Raw genomic sequence first — 20676 nt, 5'->3', positions numbered from 1 at the left:
AAACTCAGTTTTTAAAACTTTTTTTACATTGATACATAAATAACTATAAACAATAACAAATAATATACTGTATCATAATAATACATTTTATTCAATAAATTTAAGTCAATAACGTAAACAAATCAAAAACACTGAATTTTTTTTGGGCCAAACAAGGGTGCAATATTACTAGTCAGTATTGCTTCAGTAAACATCCCGGGTATGGTAAATTTTAAAACATGGGACTGCACAAAATCCAACGTCACAATCAGGACAATAGAACTTCCAGTGTCATCATGCTTTGTGCAGCAATATACAATTTCTTGCATTATACATGATGATTTCAGAGAGCTGCGACTGGCTGCTTTGAGGGACTGATCACATTAAGAGGAGGAAGCCAGTGGTTGCATGAAATACTTTAACTATTTCAATTTATTAATCCCCCCACCCAGCCAAGCAAGGGTTTAACCCATGAACCCATGCTGTCTGGGGAAAGGGAGTGGCCATTGCATAAGTAAATTTGACAGTGGCCAAGAGTGGGGCTTTAAGAAAGTTGACAGTCCAAAACCTTTGAGGCCTTGTTTCTCAGTCCTGAAATGTATGCCATTCCAGTGTGTTAGAACTTACAGTAGATATTCTTTTCATTTTAGTGGTTTCTGGCTAAGCAGTCAGCATAAACCATATACTATGACTTCTGCTTTATGTTATGCAATCAGAGGGCGAGGCTTTTTCCACTCTAGCGGTGTTCCTCCTGCCAAACTGTGGTAACCTCTAGTTTTTGATACAGTGGAAATGATTGGAACCTCTGTAAAGTTAGTTCTGCTGTCTTTGAATTAATAAATAAGTCACCAGTAAAGTTGGCCTAGTTTTTTTTTTATATTGTGAAAGAAAATGTTACGCCGAGTAAATTGATACCCAACATGTCACACTTCAAAATTGCGCCCGGTCATGAAATGGCGACAAACTTTTAATTAGAACCCCGAAAATTATACATTTCTTTTTTCAAACATCCTAGAGAATAAAATGGTGGTCATTGCAATACTTTCTGTCACACTGTATTTGCACAGCAGTCTTATAAGCGCACTTTTTTTTTTTAAATACATTTTTGAATTAAAAAATAAGACAACAGTAAAATTAGCCCAATTTTTTTTTATATTGTGAAAGATATAGTTACACCGAGTAAATTTTTGCCCAACATGTCACACTTCAAAATTGCGCCCGCTCGTAGAATGGCGACAAACTTTTACCCTTAAAAAATCTTCATAGGCGACATGTAAAAAATTCTACAGGTTGCATTTTTTGAGTTACAGAGGAGGTCTTGAGCTAGAATTATTGATCTGGTTTGAACACCGCTTTCATATGAGGGCGCTGCTCATGTATTCGTTCGCTTCTGCTCGTGAAGTTGGTGGGATGGGGTGCGTTTAAAATATAATTTTTTTATTTTATTTTACCTTTATTTTTTATTTTTACACTGTTCTTTTTAAAAAAAAAATGGTGTCACTTTTAATTATATTACAAGGAATGTAAACATCCCTTGTAATAAAAAAAAGCATGACATGACCTCTTAAATATGATATCTGGGGTCAAAAAGACCTCAGATCTCATATTTACACTAGAATGCAATATAAAAAAAAAAATCCCTTCAAGAGCTATTGGTGGAAGTGACGTTTTGACGTCGCTTCTGCCCTGCAATGATATGCAGATGGGTGGCCATCTTCCCCTCACTGGTCTCCATACCAAGCCAGAAGGATCCGATCGCCTCCGCCGCTACCGACGGCTCCGGTAAGCAGCGGAGGGAGGGGGACCTTCTCCCGCTGAAATAAAAGTGATCTCGTGGCGAATCCACCACAGAGACCACTTTTATCTGAAAGCGGACCTCCTGCTGAAGAAGAAGATACCGGGGTTATGGCAGCCAGCTATGGCAAGTACCGACGTAAAACTGTATCGGGTGGTCTGTAAGTGGTTAAAGGCTTATACGCAAGTTATTGCCATAAAAAGTGTTTGGGGACCTGGGTCCTGCCCCAGGGGACATGTATCAATGCAAAAAAAAGTTTTAAAAACTGCAGTTTTTTTGGGAGCAGTGAAAAAGTAATTTAAAACTGATCACATAATTACATAGTTACATAGTGATCAGTTTTAAATTACTTTTTTTTCCTTTAGAAATGTAATTTGCTGTGGTAGACACCCCCCAGGCATGGCTGGGGGGTGTCTACCACAGCAAATCACGTCTGTAATGAATTTTCAGGTCTTGGCAATATAGATAAAACTCAATGAAAAAAACGGCATGGGTCCTTTACCAGGCCCTGAAAAAATGGCCATTTAAAAAAAAATTTTTTGCATTGATACATGTCTCCTGGGGCAGGACCCGGGTTCCCAAACACTTTTAATGACAATAACTTTCATATAAGCCTAAAATTAGCACTTTTGGTTTTCCATGTTAGTGTCCCATAGACTTTAATGAGGTTCCGCATTTTTCTAATTTGCGGCGAACCACATAATCTTTGTTGTTCGCCAAACATCCAAACACCAAAAGTTCGACCTGAACTTATGCTCGAGGCAAACCGTTCACCCATCCTTGCTTTTTAGTCTTATGCTGCGTACACACTACCGGACTTTTCAGCAGAAAAGGTCAGACGGAACGAATCCATCGGACAATTCGATTGGGTGTGGGCTCCATCGGACCTTTTCTGTCCAAAAATCTGACGGACTTTATAAATAGAACATGTTCCAATTTTTTTAGTCGGAACTCTGCCGGACCCAGTTCCTATCGAGAAACCCGCTTGTGTGTATGCTAGTCCGACGTACAAAAACCAACGCTAGGGCAGCAATTGGCTACTGGCTATGAACTTCCTTATTCTAGTCTGGTCGTACATCATCACGTTCAAATCCATCAGACTTTGGTGTGATTGTGTGTGGTCAAGTCCGTTCATTCGGAAAGTCTGTCGGAACTCCGCCAAAAGTCCATCAGGAAGACCGTCGGACCTAGTCTGTCGAAAAGTCCGGTCGTGTGTACACGGCATAAGGGTGACAGAATAAGGTGAATTACTTACCCTATCTGTCACTCTACCAGTGTTCTCTTTTACACCAGGCTTTGGGCTGTAGGCCGTTTTTTCCCGTATCATTGTGTGCAGTATCGGGCTATAAACTCAAGATAGTACATGAGGAGGCAAGCATGCGACCGGTCTCCAAAGCATCTTAGTGAGGTGGTCAGTTGGACAGCTGAAGGGACCCTGCTGGAGTCAAGAATAAGGTAAGTACTACACATTTTTTCTTGCACCCCAGACTAGAGGAATAAATGCTCTTCTGCAAAAAATAATCCATACATATCCACTACCTAGTAGACTGTAATTTTTATTCACAAAATTGTTTCTTAATGTGTTTTTATTCCTCGTGTTACATCCTTCACCCAGAACCTCTTGTTTTGTCCCTCAGTTACATTTGTTTGGAATGAGCAGTGCACATTAGTTGGGGTCATGTGCACTGCTCTATGCACATTATAAATCTCATAGTCCATTTTAGGAGGGAGAAAGAGAAGACCATAGAGAATGAATGTAGCCACCCTCTAACAGAAAGTGGTATCACAACAGCAAGTGCCAGGCGGGCCCCATGCCAAGAGTAGATTTTTGTCTAATTACTGGAGTCCAGGTATATATGTTTTTCCAGCAATTAACCGGTAGCGATTATAGTAGAAAATCCCCTGTGTAGCTCTAGCTTAATAAAGTGTCTGGTAGCAAATGGTTAATTCTATTTGTAGCAAGAGATTAAAATTGCCTGGCCCTAAAGGTTGTGGTTGGCATGTTTTAAAAAATGCTGATGGAGAGGGCAGCAAATTACACATTTTTTGGGCAAACTAAACTTATCCTTTAAACTTCTAGTTTTGGTTGGCTTGACCCTTTAATTCTGAAATGCCCAAGTGATTTAATTACGGGGCATGGTGTTTACTCCGAACCCTGACGATCTGTACTCTACGATGAAGAGAACATTTCTTTCCAAACGCAATATTGATTACAAACGCCGGGAAAAGAAAAATCACTTTTTAATACATCGGGGATAGTTTAAGCCACCTTAAATCAGTCAACCGGCAATACATCTGAAATGTTAATTAAGTAACTTTTTTCTCTCCTCACCTCTGCTTTGCTGGCTTTAGTAAAAGCCAGGCTGCCAATGTTAAGTCTCCACAGGTACCTTTAATTCTGTTTGATGTTAGTGATCTAGGTTTGCCAAATAACATTCACAGTAGATTCACCTGAAAGATCAATAACAGCTTGTTCAAAGCTAGATTGGCTTCATAGAGTCCAGGATTTTATTAATTTATAGAAACTTCCTAAGACCTTCACTACAAAAGAAAAAAGCGATCTTGAATCCATTCACAATGCATGTTTAAGAGACAGAAAGCCAAAAAAAAAAAAATACAGTGTCTTCATTGAAGGCATTGTTCTCACCGCTTCTGCTGTGGGGCTGAGAATGTGACCACTAAAAATGGATGATTGGAGCACTACGGTGTCTTAGTAGCATGGTGGTCTTTTAACACGGTGATCCTAATTCCTAATTCCCACCAGGTCTCTCTCTCTGCCGCTAGCTTGTATATTCTTCTTTTGCTTGTGTGGGTACTCCCAAGCAGTTCCATTTTACTCTCCAAAACATACAGGGAAGTTAAAAGAAACATAACATCACAGAGATATGTGTTTCTACTGCTGACTTATTTCTGAAAATTCTAGTTGTCTGGTTGTCAGGCAATTTCTCTGGTTTCTGGTTGACTTTAGTAACAATAAATAAAGCCATATTAAAAAAAGTCAGCAATTACATTTAATGAGAAGGTCCTTTGTGCTGATGCTGACTATTCTAGTTAAAATTGTCCTATGCCCTATAATCTTCCAGTGCTGCAGGATTTAATATAGACACTGGACATATCATAGGCCAGTGACGGTGAACCTTGGCACCCCAGATGTTTTGGAACTACATTTGCCATTATGCTCATGCACTCTGCAGTGTAGTGGAGCATCATGGGAAATGTAGTTCCAAAACATCTGGGGTGCCAAGGTTTGCCATCACTGTCATAGGCCCTCATCAAGAGTACCATCTATGCCTGCCCTTTTTGCCTCCTCCTCCATTCAAAGAAGTTGTATTATAGCTTCCATCAATGAAAAGCGCTCAACACAGGTGCAAACCCCATGCAGATAGTGAACCTGGAGGTATTTAAACCTAGCGCTGCAAGGCAAGACTGCTACCCACTTAGGATCACTGTGCTACCAATGCAAAGTTACAGGTACCACACAAAGAGCATTTTTCAGAAGGCCTCTTCAGTAATTTGCCTGTGATTTTTAGCTACATTCCTGAAATAAATAAATAGTGACATTGTCTGCTTGGTATTTTAGCTAAGCTCACAGAAAGATGGAAGAATGCCAAAGTAGAAGCGAGGGAAGAGGGCAGGCACACATCTGCTCTCCTCCCCTTCTTGTTGTTGACCCAGAACTGATATGGGGCTAGGGACAGAATGTAATGCAGTGCAATGTGCATTGCATTAAATTCAATGGAGCACATAGGAGACATTTAGAGTTTTTTTTAGATCCTGGATGTTTTACTAAAGAGAACCTGTAACCAAAAAAAAAAAATGCAGTAAAAAAAAAATGTTTTTAATAATAAAAATGTAGAGTTACACCCAAGCACATAAAATTCCGCCATTCATTTCACAGACGCACGCAAAAAGGTTTGACATGTTGGGTATCTATTTGTGATTCCTAGACGTTTGCGGTAATATCGTCTGACATAAAAAAATTGAAACTACCACTATTTTATTCTCTAGAGCAATGGTTCTCAACCTCAGTCCTCAAGTACCCCCAACGGGCCATGTTTTGTGAACTGCCCTTAGATAAAATAGCTCTTATCAATATCATAGTTACATTCAGTTACAAAGTAGGTGAGGTTGAAAAAAGACACAAGTCCATCAAGTCCAACCTATGTGTGTGATTATATGTCAGTATTAAATTTTATATCCCTCTATGTTACGTTCGCTCAGGTGCTTATCTAATATTTTTTTCAAACTATCGATGCCCCCCCCCTCGTTGAAACCACCGCCTGTGGAAGGGAATTCCACATCCTTGCCGCACTTACAGTAAAGAACCGTCTACGTAGTTTAAAGTTAAACCTCTTTTCTTCTGTGTCTTATTAAACTACCTTCAGCAAAAAAAGGTTTATCCCTATTGTGGGGTCACCAGTACGGTATTTGTAAATTGAAATCTTATCCCCTCTCAAGCGTCTCTTCTCCAGAGAGAATAAGTTCAGTGCTCGCAACCTTTCCTCATAACTAATGTCCTCCAGACCCTTTATTAGTTTGTTGCCCTTCTTTGTACTCGATCCATTTCCAGTACACCCTTCCTGAGGACTGGTGCCTAGAACTGGACAGCATACTCCAGGTGAGACCGGACCAGAGTCTTGTAGAGCGGGAGAATTATCGCTTTATCTCTGGAGTTAATCCCCTTTTTAATGCATGCCAATATTCTGTTTGCTTTGTTAGCAGCAGCTTGGCATTGCATGCCATTGCTGAGCCTATCATCTACTAGGACCCCCAGGTCCATTTCCATCCTTGATTCCCCCAGAGGTTCTCCCCCCTAGTGAGTAGATTACTTTCATATTTTTGCTACCCAAATGGATTTTACATTTTTCCACATTAAACCTCATTTGCCATGTAGTTGCCCACCCCATTCATGTGTTTAGATCTTCTTGCAAGGTTTCTACATCCTGCGGAGAAGTTATTGCCCTGTTTAGCTTAGTATCATCCACAAATACAGAGACTGAACTGTTTATTTACCCCATCATGTCATTGATATTGATTTAAAGCAACTGTGCAAAGTGAAGAAAAACCTAAAAACATGGCCTGTTGGGGGTACTTGAGGACTAGTGTTCGCAATCAGGCGGACAATTTTTGAGTCAAAACTACTTTCTAAGTCTACCGGACTTTTGGGGAAATATAAGTTAGCTGGAGCCCACACACGGGCGGGGGGTCCCCCCAGGTCTATATCTGAGCACGCAACCTGGCCGGTCAACCCGGCCAGGGGCGAGCGAGCACCCCCCTCCTGAGCCGTACCAGGCCGCGTGCCCTCAACATGGGGGGGTGCTTTGGGGAAGGGGGGCGGTGCGGGCCCCCCACCCCAAAGCACCTTGTTCCCATGTTGATGAGGACAAGGGCCTCTTCCCGACAACCCTGGCCATTGGTTGTTGGGGTCTGGGGGCGACTGTTTGGGGTGTCTGCTTTCAGAAAATCTATAATGTTTGGGGGTTTTATGTAATCTTCAGTCCTAAAATAATGTTTTAAACGTGTGCAAAAAATTCCAAAATGGCTGTGGCTGTGAAAGGGTTAAAGGATAAGTTCACCTTTTGGAACATGTTACATATTCTTTGTAAGCTGTGTTAGTTTAAAAAAATAAAAAGGGCTCCTAACTTTTTTAGCTGGCTCCTAGATTCAAAGCAAATTGATTAATCCCTGTGCTAGGTAATACAATAATATAGCAGTTTGGCCTCTTGCATGGATGAGTTCATCACTAGTGATGGACGAACGTTTCGCCCGGCGGTCGTTTCGCGGCGAATTTCCGACTTTCGCCGTCCGCGGGTTCGAACGCCTTTTTCCGTCGTTCGCCCCGGCGGACTTACGTGTTTAATGTATACAAGAACTTTAACCTTTCGTGACACGTTTATCATGTGTTACAGGACAACCAATTGAGACATGACAGCTCATGGACACTTGGACATTCCCCCTAACCTATAAATACACCCGATCCGGTGGCCATTTTACATTCTTTCTTCTGTCACTGTAGGGAAAGGATCCTGTGTGGAGTAGGGACAGAGAAAACGCTAGCTATTTGGTACACAAAAGTTCTTTTCAGGACTGGTATAGGTGTTAGGTCAGCAGCCTGAGTTTCTTTTGTCAGTTTAGATAAAGGGACAGAGCGCTGTATGCTGCTATTTTAGGGACAGCTCAGCCAGATTAGTCTTTCTTCATCATCATCATCATCATCATCATTAGCTGTTACTATCAGGTCCACAAAAGAGCTGTTCCAGCTAATCGTTCCAGCCTACTCTTTTTTGCCAATTTGTATAGGGACAGGCAGGAAGCAGTGTGTCAGGCAGTGAGGATAATTTTAAAGACTTGCTGTTACTATTAGTTCCACAAAGGTTCTTTTCAGGACTGGTATCAGTGGTACGGTAATAGGCTTGTACACGTATAATATTCTTTCTTCCAAATATAGAAAGAATATTATACTTGACTGCTGCCCTTCTGCTGCAGTCTGCTAATCATTCACAACTCACTTGTTCCACAAAGCTCTTTATCAGGACTGGTAACTTGGTCTGTCTAGGGTGCTACGGTACATAGGCTTGGGTGCGGTACAGTCTGCTGTTCTGTAAGGACCGCTATCGGTCCACAATACATAGGGTTGCCGTGCACTACTGCTGACCGCTGCCCTATACTGCAGCAGTCCTTCAGCGGTATAGGGACTGACGCACAGTCTGCTAAACACTAATACACAACCTGCTTGGTCCACAAAAGTTCTTATAAGGACTGGTAACTTGGTATAGGGTGCTACGGTACATAGGCCTGAGTGCGTTACAGTCTGCTGTTCTGTAAGGACCGCTATCGGTCCACAATACATAGGGTTGACGTGCACTACTGCTGACCGCTGCCCTATACTGCAGCAGTCCTTCAGCGGTATAGGGACTGACGCACAGTCTGCTAAACACTAACACACAACCTGCTTGGTCCACAAAAGTTCTTATAAGGACTGGTAACTTGGTATAGGGTGCTACGGTACATAGGCCTGAGTGCAGTACAGTCTGCTGTTCTGTAAGGACTGCTATCGGTCCACAATACATAGGGTTGCCGTGCACTACTGCTGACCGCTGCCCTATACTGCAGCAGTCCTTCAGCGGTATAGGGACTGACGCACAGTCTGCTAAACACTAATACACAACCTGCTTGGTCCACAAAAGTTCTTATAAGGACTGGTAACTTGGTATAGGGTGCTACGGTACATAGGCCTGAGTGCAGTACAGTCTGCTGTTCTGTAAGGACCGCTATCGGTCCACAATACATAGGGTTGCCGTGCACTACTGCTGACCGCTGCCCTATACTGCAGCAGTCCTTCATTGGTATAGGGACTGACGTACAGTCTGCTAATCACTAACACACAACCTGCTTGGTCCACAAAAGTTCTTATAAGGACTGGTAACTTGGTATAGGGTGCTACGGTACATAGGCCTGAGTGCAGTACAGTCTGCTGTTCTGTAAGGACCGCTATCGGTCCACAATACATAGGGTTGCCGTGCACTACTGCTGACCGCTGCCCTATACTGCAGCAGTCCTTCATTGGTATAGGGACTGACGTACAGTCTGCTAATCACTAACACACAACCTGCTTGGTCCACAAAAGTTCTTATAAGGACTGGTAACTTGGTATAGGGTGCTACGGTACATAGGCCTGAGTGCGTTACAGTCTGCTGTTCTGTAAGGACCGCTATCGGTCCACAATACATAGGGTTGCCGTGCACTACTGCTGACCGCTGCCCTATACTGCAGCAGTCCTTCAGCGGTATAGGGACTGACGCACAGTCTGCTAAACACTAACACACAACCTGCTTGGTCCACAAAAGTTTTTATAAGGACTGGTAACTTGGTATAGGGTGCTACGGTACATAGGCCTGAGTGCAGTACAGTCTGCTGTTCTGTAAGGACCGCTATCGGTCCACAATACATAGGGTTGCCGTGCACTACTGCTGACCGCTGCCCTATACTGCAGCAGTCCTTCATTGGTATAGGGACTGACGTACAGTCTGCTAATCACTAACACACAACCTGCTTGGTCCACAAAAGTTCTTATAAGGACTGGTAACTTGGTATAGGGTGCTACGGTACATAGGCCTGAGTGCGTTACAGTCTGCTGTTCTGTAAGGACCGCTATCGGTCCACAATACATAGGGTTGCCGTGCACTACTGCTGACCGCTGCCCTATACTGCAGCAGTCCTTCATTGGTATAGGGACTGACGTACAGTCTGCTAATCACTAACACACAACCTGCTTGGTCCACAAAAGTTCTTATAAGGACTGGTAACTTGGTATAGGGTGCTACGGTACATAGGCCTGAGTGCAGTACAGTCTGCTGTTCTGTAAGGACCGCTATCGGTCCACAATACATAGGGTTGCCGTGCACTACTGCTGACCGCTGCCCTATACTGCAGCAGTCCTTCATTGGTATAGGGACTGACGTACAGTCTGCTAATCACTAACACACAACCTGCTTGGTCCACAAAAGTTCTTATAAGGACTGGTAACTTGGTATAGGGTGCTACGGTACATAGGCCTGAGTGCGTTACAGTCTGCTGTTCTGTAAGGACCGCTATCGGTCCACAATACATAGGGTTGCCGTGCACTACTGCTGACCGCTGCCCTATACTGCAGCAGTCCTTCAGCGGTATAGGGACTGACGCACAGTCTGCTAAACACTAACACACAACCTGCTTGGTCCACAAAAGTTTTTATAAGGACTGGTAACTTGGTATAGGGTGCTACGGTACATAGGCCTGAGTGCAGTACAGTCTGCTGTTCTGTAAGGACCGCTATCGGTCCACAATACATAGGGTTGCCGTGCACTACTGCTGACCGCTGCCCTATACTGCAGCAGTCCTTCATTGGTATAGGGACTGACGTACAGTCTGCTAATCACTAACACACAACCTGCTTGGTCCACAAAAGTTCTTATAAGGACTGGTAACTTGGTATAGGGTGCTACGGTACATAGGCCTGAGTGCGTTACAGTCTGCTGTTCTGTAAGGACCGCTATCGGTCCACAATACATAGGGTTGCCGTGCACTACTGCTGACCGCTGCCCTATACTGCAGCAGTCCTTCAGCGGTATAGGGACTGACGCACAGTCTGCTAAACACTAACACACAACCTGCTTGGTCCACAAAAGTTTTTATAAGGACTGGTAACTTGGTATAGGGTGCTACGGTACATAGGCCTGAGTGCAGTACAGTCTGCTGTTCTGTAAGGACCGCTATCGGTCCACAATACATAGGGTTGACGTGCACTACTGCTGACCGCTGCCCTATACTGCAGCAGTCCTTCAGCGGTATAGGGACTAAGAGTTTTGTCACAGGGTGATTTAAAAAATGACAGGCAGAGGAAGAGGCAGGCCCTTCCGCACGGGTGGTAGGGGTAGGGCAGGAGCAACAGCCTTGAGCCAAAGTGGGAAGTTGCAGAAGGTGCGTTCAATTACTTTAAAGGACGCACCAGACTTGGTTGAGTGGCTCACTCAGCCTTATTCTTCTGCACCCTCCTCATCCTCTCGATCTGCACCCTCTTCTTCACTCTCTGCTATGTGCACCCCCAAAGACACTACCACCAACAACACCACCACCACCACATACCTTCCGCTTGAGTGCAAATGGGGGCCTTCATGCTCCAGTGTTTTAATAGGGACCCCCGTATAAAAAGCATGAGGGTCAAGGACCAGTACTGGGTGGCAACGTACTTAGATCCCCGGTACAAACACAAAATGGCGGAAATGTTACCGCCGTCGCAGAGGGCTGTCAGAATGCAGCACTTCCAGGCCTTGCTTCGAGAAATGCTGCATTCTGCTTTTGCGTGCGCTGGCAGAGGAGCAATTCCCACTCCCAGAGAAGGATTTGCGGGTACCAATCCAACAGCGCCTGCAAGAAGAGGCCGGTTTGAAGATGTGTTGGTGACTTCGGATATGAGGTCATTCTTTCAGCCGACCCATCGACAGGTGTCATCCGGATCCAGCATCAGGGAACGCCTAGACCGTCAGGTGTCCGACTACATTGGGTTAACGGCCGATGTGGACGCTCTGAGGAGTGATGAACCCCTAGACTACTGGGTGGGCAGGCTTGACCTCTGGCCAGAGCTTGCCCAATTTGCAATCGAACTGTTGGCTTGCCCCTCATCCAGTGTCCTGTCCGAAAGGACGTTCAGCGCAGCAGGGGGGATTGTGACCGATAAGCGTACTCGCCTAGCTCACGACAGTGTTAACTACCTCACATTTCTAAAAATGAATGAGGCATGGATCTCGGAGGAATTCAACACATGTGATCAGTAGACCATGTATATGTCTATAAACAATTTTTGGAATCAAGCACACAGACCTTCTTAATTCATTTGGCTCACTTCCCTGACCCAAAAAAGCACACCGTACTATATGCCCCTACCCTCCTCTTTGAAGAGGTTGAGCGGTGTCATATTTCTACTGGGGCTGCTTATTATGAGGGGTTCCCACCATCCCTGTGCTGTGCTGACTTCCTCCTGGGTGTTCTTATTATGAGGGGCTCCCACCATCCCTGTGCTGTGCTGACTTCCTCCTGGGGGTTCTTATTATGAGGGGATCACACCATCCCTGTGCTGTGCTGACTTCCTCCTGGGGCTGCTTACGGTGCTGCTGTCAGCGCTGTATGTCACGGAGCTGCTGTCAGCGCTGTATGTCACGGAGCTGCTGTCAGCGCTGTATGTCACGGAGCTGCTGTCAGCGCTGTATGTCACGGAGCTGCTGTCAGCGCTGTATGTCACGGAGCTGCTGTCAGCGCTGTATGTCACGGAGCTGCTGTCAGCGCTGTATGTCACGGAGCTGCTGTCAGCGCTGTATGTCACGGTGCTGCTGTCAGCGCTGTATGTCACGGAGCTGCTGTCAGCGCTGTATGTCACGGAGCTGCTGTCAGTGCTGTATGTCACGGAGCTGCTGTCAGCGCTGTATGTCACGGAGCTGCTGTCAGCGCTGTATGTCACGGAGCTGCTGTCAGCGCTGTATGTCACGGTGCTGCTGTCAGCGCTGTATGTCACGGAGCTGCTGTCAGCGCTGTATGTCACGGAGCTGCTGTCAGTGCTGTATGTCACGGAGCTGCTGTCAGCGCTGTATGTCACGGAGCTGCTGTCAGCGCTGTATGTCACGGAGCTGCTGTCAGCGCTGTATGTCACGGTGCTGCTGTCAGCGCTGTATGTCACGGAGCTGCTGTCAGCGCTGTATGTCACGGAGCTGCTGTCAGCGCTGTATGTCACGGAGCTGCTGTCAGCGCTGTATGTCACGGAGCTGCTGTCAGCGCTGTATGTCACGGAGCTGCTGTCAGCGCTGTATGTCACGGTGCTGATGTCAGTGCTCTGTATTACGGTGCTGCTGTCAGTGCTCTGTATCTCCTGCACCCTCTTGTTTGCCTACCCTGGTCCCTGACCTTCCCTCTCCTCCATTGCCTTCATTAGCTCCATAGTCCTGAATTGTCAGAACAATTTCCCAAATAAAAAAAAAATGCTTGTAGTTATCGATCCCAAATTCACCTCATACATGTATTATGCTATTGTCCAGGTGGTGGGACTACGTGCTACCCCCTAATAATTACCCCGTGGCCGCAAATTCGACCTAAAGGTTTGCGAAATTCGCCTCCCATTGAAGTCAATGGAGCCCGCGGCGAACGGTCGTTTTCGCGAACGTTTGTGTCCGTTCGCGTTTCGCGTTCGCGAAACGTCCCGTCGGAAGTTCGTCCATCACTATTCATCACTACCACATTATGGAAGCTTGACATACAAAGCCTCTTGTACATAAGACCTAAAGAGAGAGATGAATAAAGAGAGAAAAATATAGGTGGGAAACAGTGTTAATTTTGTCGACTAAAATATTCTCGTAGGCTAAATGAACACTATTTTAGCCGACCAAATACACCTAAAATGAAAACAATTGAGATGACTAAAATACGGCTAAAACTAAAATGGCACTAAAATGGCATTTTTCTCAAAATACTATGACTAAAACTAAATTTAAACTTGACGTAAAAATTAACACTGCACTACCACATAATAATTTGTAGGGGGCATCTACTAAGCTGCTAAAAGAATAAAAAAAAATAAGAAAAAGGCTTTTCTTATTTATTTTTTCTTAATATTTAATGTCGGTGATATATTCAGGTAATATGTGCAATGGCATTACAGCTAAAAGAGTTTACAGTTTTTTAGTTTTTTTTATATTTTCAAGTTGTACTTCTGCTCGTCAAAAAGCAATATATTTGTTTGTTTATGAAACTTGGCTTTATTTTTGGTTTCAGCCTCACTTATCACATTTTCTCTCCTTCTGCAATACTTTCCCTATCTAGATAGGGAATTTCAGGGACTCTTGGTATTAACACAACGCACAATTTTTACAGCTACAGATTGTTTCTGGGATCATTCTTTCTTATCATTCACTGCCCGATGCCTGGCTGTCCATCCTGGGTGGGGCCTGTGTGGGTTGTCCGTCACAGAATATACCATCTCAGCTCCCGGAGGAGACGTTCCCCGCATGAGCTGACTCATGACCTACTGTATCATACCATCAACACATAGATACCTTTTAAGTACCATATGGGGTCCCCCCCTTTTTTTTCATCAGACTATTTGTCAATATACTGGATTAATTTGAATTTACCTATGTCATTGCAAAAACACATTACACGCTTGCTCTTGATGAGTGACGCTAAGTCATGAAACGCGTTGAGAAAAAGATGTCGTGTTCCATTCTGTGTCATATCAGTGTATTCTCTACTGTACCAATTATTCATAGCCTAAAAACGTTGGGTTACATTATTCATCATGTGTTTGCCAAATTTCTTATGGGTGATTTTTTTACGAATTGTGTATTCATCAATGTACAATAAAGTTTTTATCTACTATACCTTCTCATCCCTCTTCCATGTTTGTGATTAGAGTAATTTCTAATTATGCAGGTACCCATGTATGTGTATATACAGTTGTGCTCATAAGTTTACATACCCTGGCAGAATTTATGATTTATTGGCCATTTTTTAAAGAATATGAATGATAACACAGAAACTTTTCTTTCACTCATGGTTGGTGTTTGGCTGAAGTCATTTAATATCAATCAACTATGTTTACTCTTTTTAAATCATTGCCCCCTTTAATTGATGTTAATAGGAGCAATACATGGTATTAAGGACTGGGGTATGTAAACTTTTGATCAAGGTCATTTGGGTAGTTTCTGTTGTGATCATGATTTAAAAAGAGTAAACACAGTTGATTTATAATAAATGCCAAACACTAACCATGAGTGAAAGAAAAGTTTTTGTGTTATCATTCATATTCTCTGAAAAATGGGCAAGAAATCATAAATTCTGTCAGGGTATGTAAACTTATGTGCTCAACTGTATATGAGTTTTATCAAAAATGGAATATAATCGTTATTAATCAATGTGCTATAGAGTACCATATATTATATATCACAGATATGTTTATTACAACAATTTAATACTAAACCATATCCCTCACGTACTTCATATAAAGTCCCGCTCTCTTTGCTCTTATATTAATATAGGGATGGAGGTTAACCACTTATGGACCACCCACCGTCATTATACATCAGTACTTTGAAGAGGAATATCATTGTTATGGCAGCAGCAAGCTGCCATAACCCAGGTATCCTCGTCTTCAGTGGGTGGTCCGCTTTCAGGTAAAAGTGGTCTCTGCAGCGGATTCGCCACAAGATCACTTTTATCGGTGGTGGGACAGGTGCCCTCCACTGCTTACGGGAGCCATCAGTAGCGATGGAGGCAATTGGATCCTTCTCCTCGCTTGGTATGGAGACGAGTGAGAGGAAGATAGCCCCCACCCGTCCCCATATCATTGCAGGGCAGAAGGAACATCAAAATGTGTCTTTCGCCCATACAGTGGGGATCTAAAGTTTGGGTACCCCAGGTAAAAATGTGTATTAATGTGCATAACGAAGCCAAGGAAAGATGGAAAAATCTCCAAATGGCCTCAAATTACAGATTAGACATTCTTATAATATGTCAAAAAAAGTTAGATTTGATTTCCTTCATTTACACTTTCAAAATGACAGAAAACAAAAAAATGGCGTCTGCAAAAGTTTGGGCACCCTGCAGAGTTAATATCTTGTACTGCCCACTTTGGCAAGTATCACAGCTTGTAAACGCTTTTTGTAGCCAGCCAAGAGTCTTTAAATTCTTATTTGAGGTATCTTTGCCCATTCTTCCTTACAAAAGTGTTCCAGTTCTTTGAGATTTCTGGGCTGTCTGTCACGCACTGCTCTTTTAAGGTCTATCCATAGATTTTCAATAATGTTGAGGTCAGGAGATTGTGAAGGCCATGGCAAAACCTTCAGTTTACACCTCTTGATGTAATCCTTTGTGGATTTTGAGGTGTGTTTAGGATCATTATCCATTTGTAGAAGCCATCCTCTCTTTAACTTCAGCTTTTTCACAGATGGCATCAAGTTACCATCCAAAATTTGCTGAAGTTTTATTGAATCCATTTTTCCTTCTACTCGTGAAATGTTCCCTGTGCCACTGGCTGCCACACAACCCCAAAGCATGATTGATCCACCCCCATGCTTAACAGTTGGACAGCGGTTCTTTTCATTAAATTCTGTGCCCTTTCTTCTCCAAACTTACCTTTGCTCATTCCGGCCAAAAATTTCTATTTTAACCTCATCAGTCCACAGAACTTGTTTCCAAAATGCCTCAGGCTTGTCTATATGTTCATTTGCAAAGTTCAAATGCTGATTTTTGTAGTGAGGACGTAGAAGAGGTTTTCTTCTGATGACTCTTCCATGAAGACCATATTTGTACAAATATCTCTTTATAGTGGAATAGTGTACCACAACTCCAGTGTCTGCCAGATCTTTCTGGAGGGATCGTGCAGTCAAACATGGGTTTTGAATTGCTTTTCTCACAATCCTGCGAGCTGTTCTGTCTGATATTTTTCTTGGTCTTCCAGATCTTGCTTTAACTTCCACTGTTCCTAATGACTGCCATTTCTTAATTACATTCCGAACAGAGGATATTGACATCTGAAAACGCTTTGATATCTTCTTATAGCCTTCTCCAGCTTTGTGAGCGTCAACTATTTTCAGTTTCAGTTTTCTAGACAACTGCTTAGAAGAACCAATGGTGCTGATTGTTGGGGCAAGGTCAGATGAGTCTGGCCATTTAAAACCTTTGAGATTGACATAACCTGGTCTTCCCAGACAATGATTGAGAACAATCCATGACACTGGCAGGTCTCAGCTTTGCAAAGGGGGCAGTGCATGCTATAAATTCTGCAGGGTGCCCAAACTTTTGCAGACACCATTTTTTTGTTTTCTGTCATTTTGAAAGTGTAAATGATGGAAATAAAATCTAACTTTTTTTGACATATTATAAGAATGTCTAATCTATAATTTGATGCCATTTGGAGATTTTTTCCATCTTTCCTTGGCTTCGTTATGCACATTAATACACATTTTTACCTGGAGTGCCCAAACTTTCGATCCCCACTGTAGCTCTTAAAGGGCCATTTTTTTATTATTGCATTTTAGTGTAAATATGAGATGTGAGGTCTTTTTGACCTCAGAAAGAGCCTCGGTCCTTGTGGTTAATTACTACATCATTGCCTCATGTAAAGTCCCACAAACCCCTTTTTCCGCTAGTAACATATTATTACAGTTTTACTCTAGGAGTATATAATGAGTTTGGCAGTTCTAAAGAAATGCTTAAATAATGCATTTAAATATAACTAAACCCATTCGATTTTAGATGACTAAAATGTACTGGAGATTTTATTTGACTAAAATATGACTATAATGGCATTTTAGTCAAAAGACTAAAATAGGACTGAAACTAAAATGGCATTTTAGTCCAAAGACTATAACTAAAACGAAATCAAAATTTGATGTAAAAATTAACACTGGTCGGAAAAGAAGAATGAAGGTTAAGCAAGGGACAAACGATGATAAGAGGTTGATCCAACAATGAAGAAAAAAGAGAAAGAGGAAAGCAGAAAAGGTGAAAAAGAAGGACACATAAGAGAGGGAAGAAAATAGCATTGAAGAGAGGGACAGAGAGAGAGCGAGAGAAAGAAAATGGTGACAAGAGAAAAAAATGAGCGTGGGATAGAAGGGGAAAGAGAAAAACAATGATTAGAAAGTGAAAGAAGTAGATGCAAGGAAAGAGAAGGACAAGGGAAGAGACAGAGAGAAAGAAAATGAAGAGTGAGAGTTGGAAGAAGATAAGAAAACGTTGGGAGATCGAGGTGAGATACAGAAAATGTATAAGATGGATAAGGAGAGCTTTAAGAGTGAATAAAATACAGAGACAAAAAAGGGGAAATTTAAAAAAAAAATATAGAGAATAATGCCAAGAAAGAGTGGAAGGAAGTGAAAGAGAATGCGAAAGAAAGAAAGAGAGAGTAGAGAGATAAAAAAAAGAGAAAAAAAAAGAGGGGACTCAGGTAGGAATGAGACATGGAAAGAGTGAATGAGGGGGAATGAGAGATGGAGAAAGAGAGAGAACGATAGAAGGAATAAATAAGAGAAGGAAGAGTAGGAAAGAGAGGGAAAGCAGGGGAATTGGTAGAAGTAAAAAAGAGACATGGTGGAAGGAGTGAGAGAAGGTAGAGTGATGGTTTATGAGAACGAGTTGGTGGAAAAAAAGGACAAAGGAGAAAGACTAATAGAGTGACCGAGAAATGGATAAGGCTAGGCTAAGAGAGGAAGAAGAAGTGAAACGAAGGGAAAGAAGAGAAAGAGAAGGGAGAAAGGATGAGGGAAAAAAGAGAGAGTGATGCAGAATAAGTAAGAGAGAGGGAGAGAAAGAAAGAGCGATATGGGTAGAAAGGTCTAAGAAAAATGTATACAAAACAATGGAAGGGAAATGGATACCAAGAAAGAGACGGAAGTAGAGAAGGTGGCAAAGAAAAGGTGTAAGTGCATGAGACAGAGAAACACATGAGAAACAAATGGAGAAAGAGATCAAGAGGTAGAGAGAGTTGGAGACCGGAGGCAGGGATGGAGACAAGATAAAATAATGACACAAGGATAGAAAGTCAGAAAGCACTCAGCAATGATTTTATGTTGAAATGTTTCCTCCTTTCTCCTAGTTTTCTTATGTATATTTATTAATATTTAAACATTTTCACTCTTCAATGTTCCCTCTTCCTTCTATACTCATGCTCTCAGCGGACATTGGCTTTCTGTATATTCTTTCTTCTTCCGCTCTCAGTTTGTGTCTTCCCTTCCTTTATAGTGGCCTGCTTTTGCCCCTCACTGATTCCTCTGCTAACACATTCACTAATGTCCCCATATAATATCTGATATACCTCGAGAGCACTCTTTTACTATTAGCTGAACTTTCTGAATTATGAGCTTTATATTTTACTACCTACAGTAATAACATTTTTCATTAACACTAAAAAAGTGGTCTGTGTTTTGTGTTGTGTTTTAATAAGGCCAAACCTTTTATGAATAGTAAGTACAATGAGCATACATCATCTAGTCATAGCTAACAGTAACGTTGTCTTATGCGGTACATGGCAAAGACTGAGTAGGCACATTTTCTAAATAATGGGAAAGAGAGGAGGGGCTCGACAATGGGGTACATATATATATATATACCCACATTGGTGTCTATAAAAAAAGGGTTGTAAGTAGTAATTATTAAGCAGAAGAAAGAATAAGAAGAGAGAGGAGCGTAAGAGAGGTAAAGGAGAAGATGGAAAAAAGGTCCACAAGCTTGACAAGTGAGAGGAAAATGGGGGGAGGAGCGGGAGGAGGGCAGATGGCGCCGTTCCCAAAAGAAAAGTGCGTTGTCACCAGTCTCCCCCCTCCCCCAGGGGGTTACATTATGTCGGGTAATGCAACACTAAGATATCTACATTCTAGATCTTTCAAGTGTCATTGGAGTAACAAATCAACATTTGGAAGATGAGATCCTTTGTCAAATTCGCTATTTGTAGAGGGCTTAACCAAGACATTGGTTCCTTTTATCTAGTGGTACTGAGGTTAGTTGTTAGTAATTTACTTTTTTCATGAGGCGACAGGCAAACATCAATGAAGGGTAGCCATTTTCTGTGAATCTTCCTGCTGGAGGCGTGTTCGGGGAGACATGGCTTGTAACATTTCATGAAACAATAGGGTTTTGAGAGTTTGTATTGTTTCAGACAGGGATGGAGGTGTAGTAGAAATCCAGTGGTTAAAGATATTTCTTTGGGCTATAAGCAGCGTGAGGAGTATCCATTTGAGGTGTCCCTGTGGGATTGTGCCTGAAGGTAATGAAGAAACAGTTCTTTGTGGAGGTTAACCGAATAGTAAAAGCATGGGGTCTTTATTAGGTAGGAAGGAGGTAACTTTTTGTATAAAGTGGAGAATTAAAGACCAGTAAGGGTCTATCCGTGGACATGGCCAAAGGTGGTGGAGTAGGGAAGGTTTGTATAATGAGCACCAAGGGCAGGAAGGACCTGCTGGGGGAGAGTGAGAGGCCGAGAAGGGGTAGTAGGCCCTGTGAATCAGTTTAAACTGAGTTTCCCTCCAGGACTCACACAGAGTAAATCTTCTTGTTAAGCGATATCCCGTTAGGATGGTGGTGATGTCTGCTTGACCCGGGAAGTCTGATAACCAGGATGCCATGGAGGTAGTATGTAAATTTCCCGTTTAGGGGGCGATAAATGTTTGCTATAGAGCATCGCTCATCGTCGATCAGCTTATCAATGAAGGAGGGTTTGAATCGTATGGCTTTGTTCGGACAGATTTTATTGATAAAATCGATGAGTTGCATGACATGGAAAAAGTGATGAGGAGGTAGGTTGAATTCCTCTGCAATGAGTGGAAATGGTTTAAGGGTCGTGTTGTCTATGCCATGGTAAAGGGTATAGGCTTTGGTTAGTC

Source organism: Lithobates pipiens, unplaced genomic scaffold (genome assembly GCF_037356315.1).
Source record: "Lithobates pipiens isolate NorthernLeopardFrog02 unplaced genomic scaffold, aLitPip1_a1.2 Scaffold_18, whole genome shotgun sequence".
Lineage (NCBI taxonomy): Eukaryota > Metazoa > Chordata > Amphibia > Anura > Ranidae > Lithobates > Lithobates pipiens.
This window is presented reverse-complemented; position numbering follows the sequence as displayed.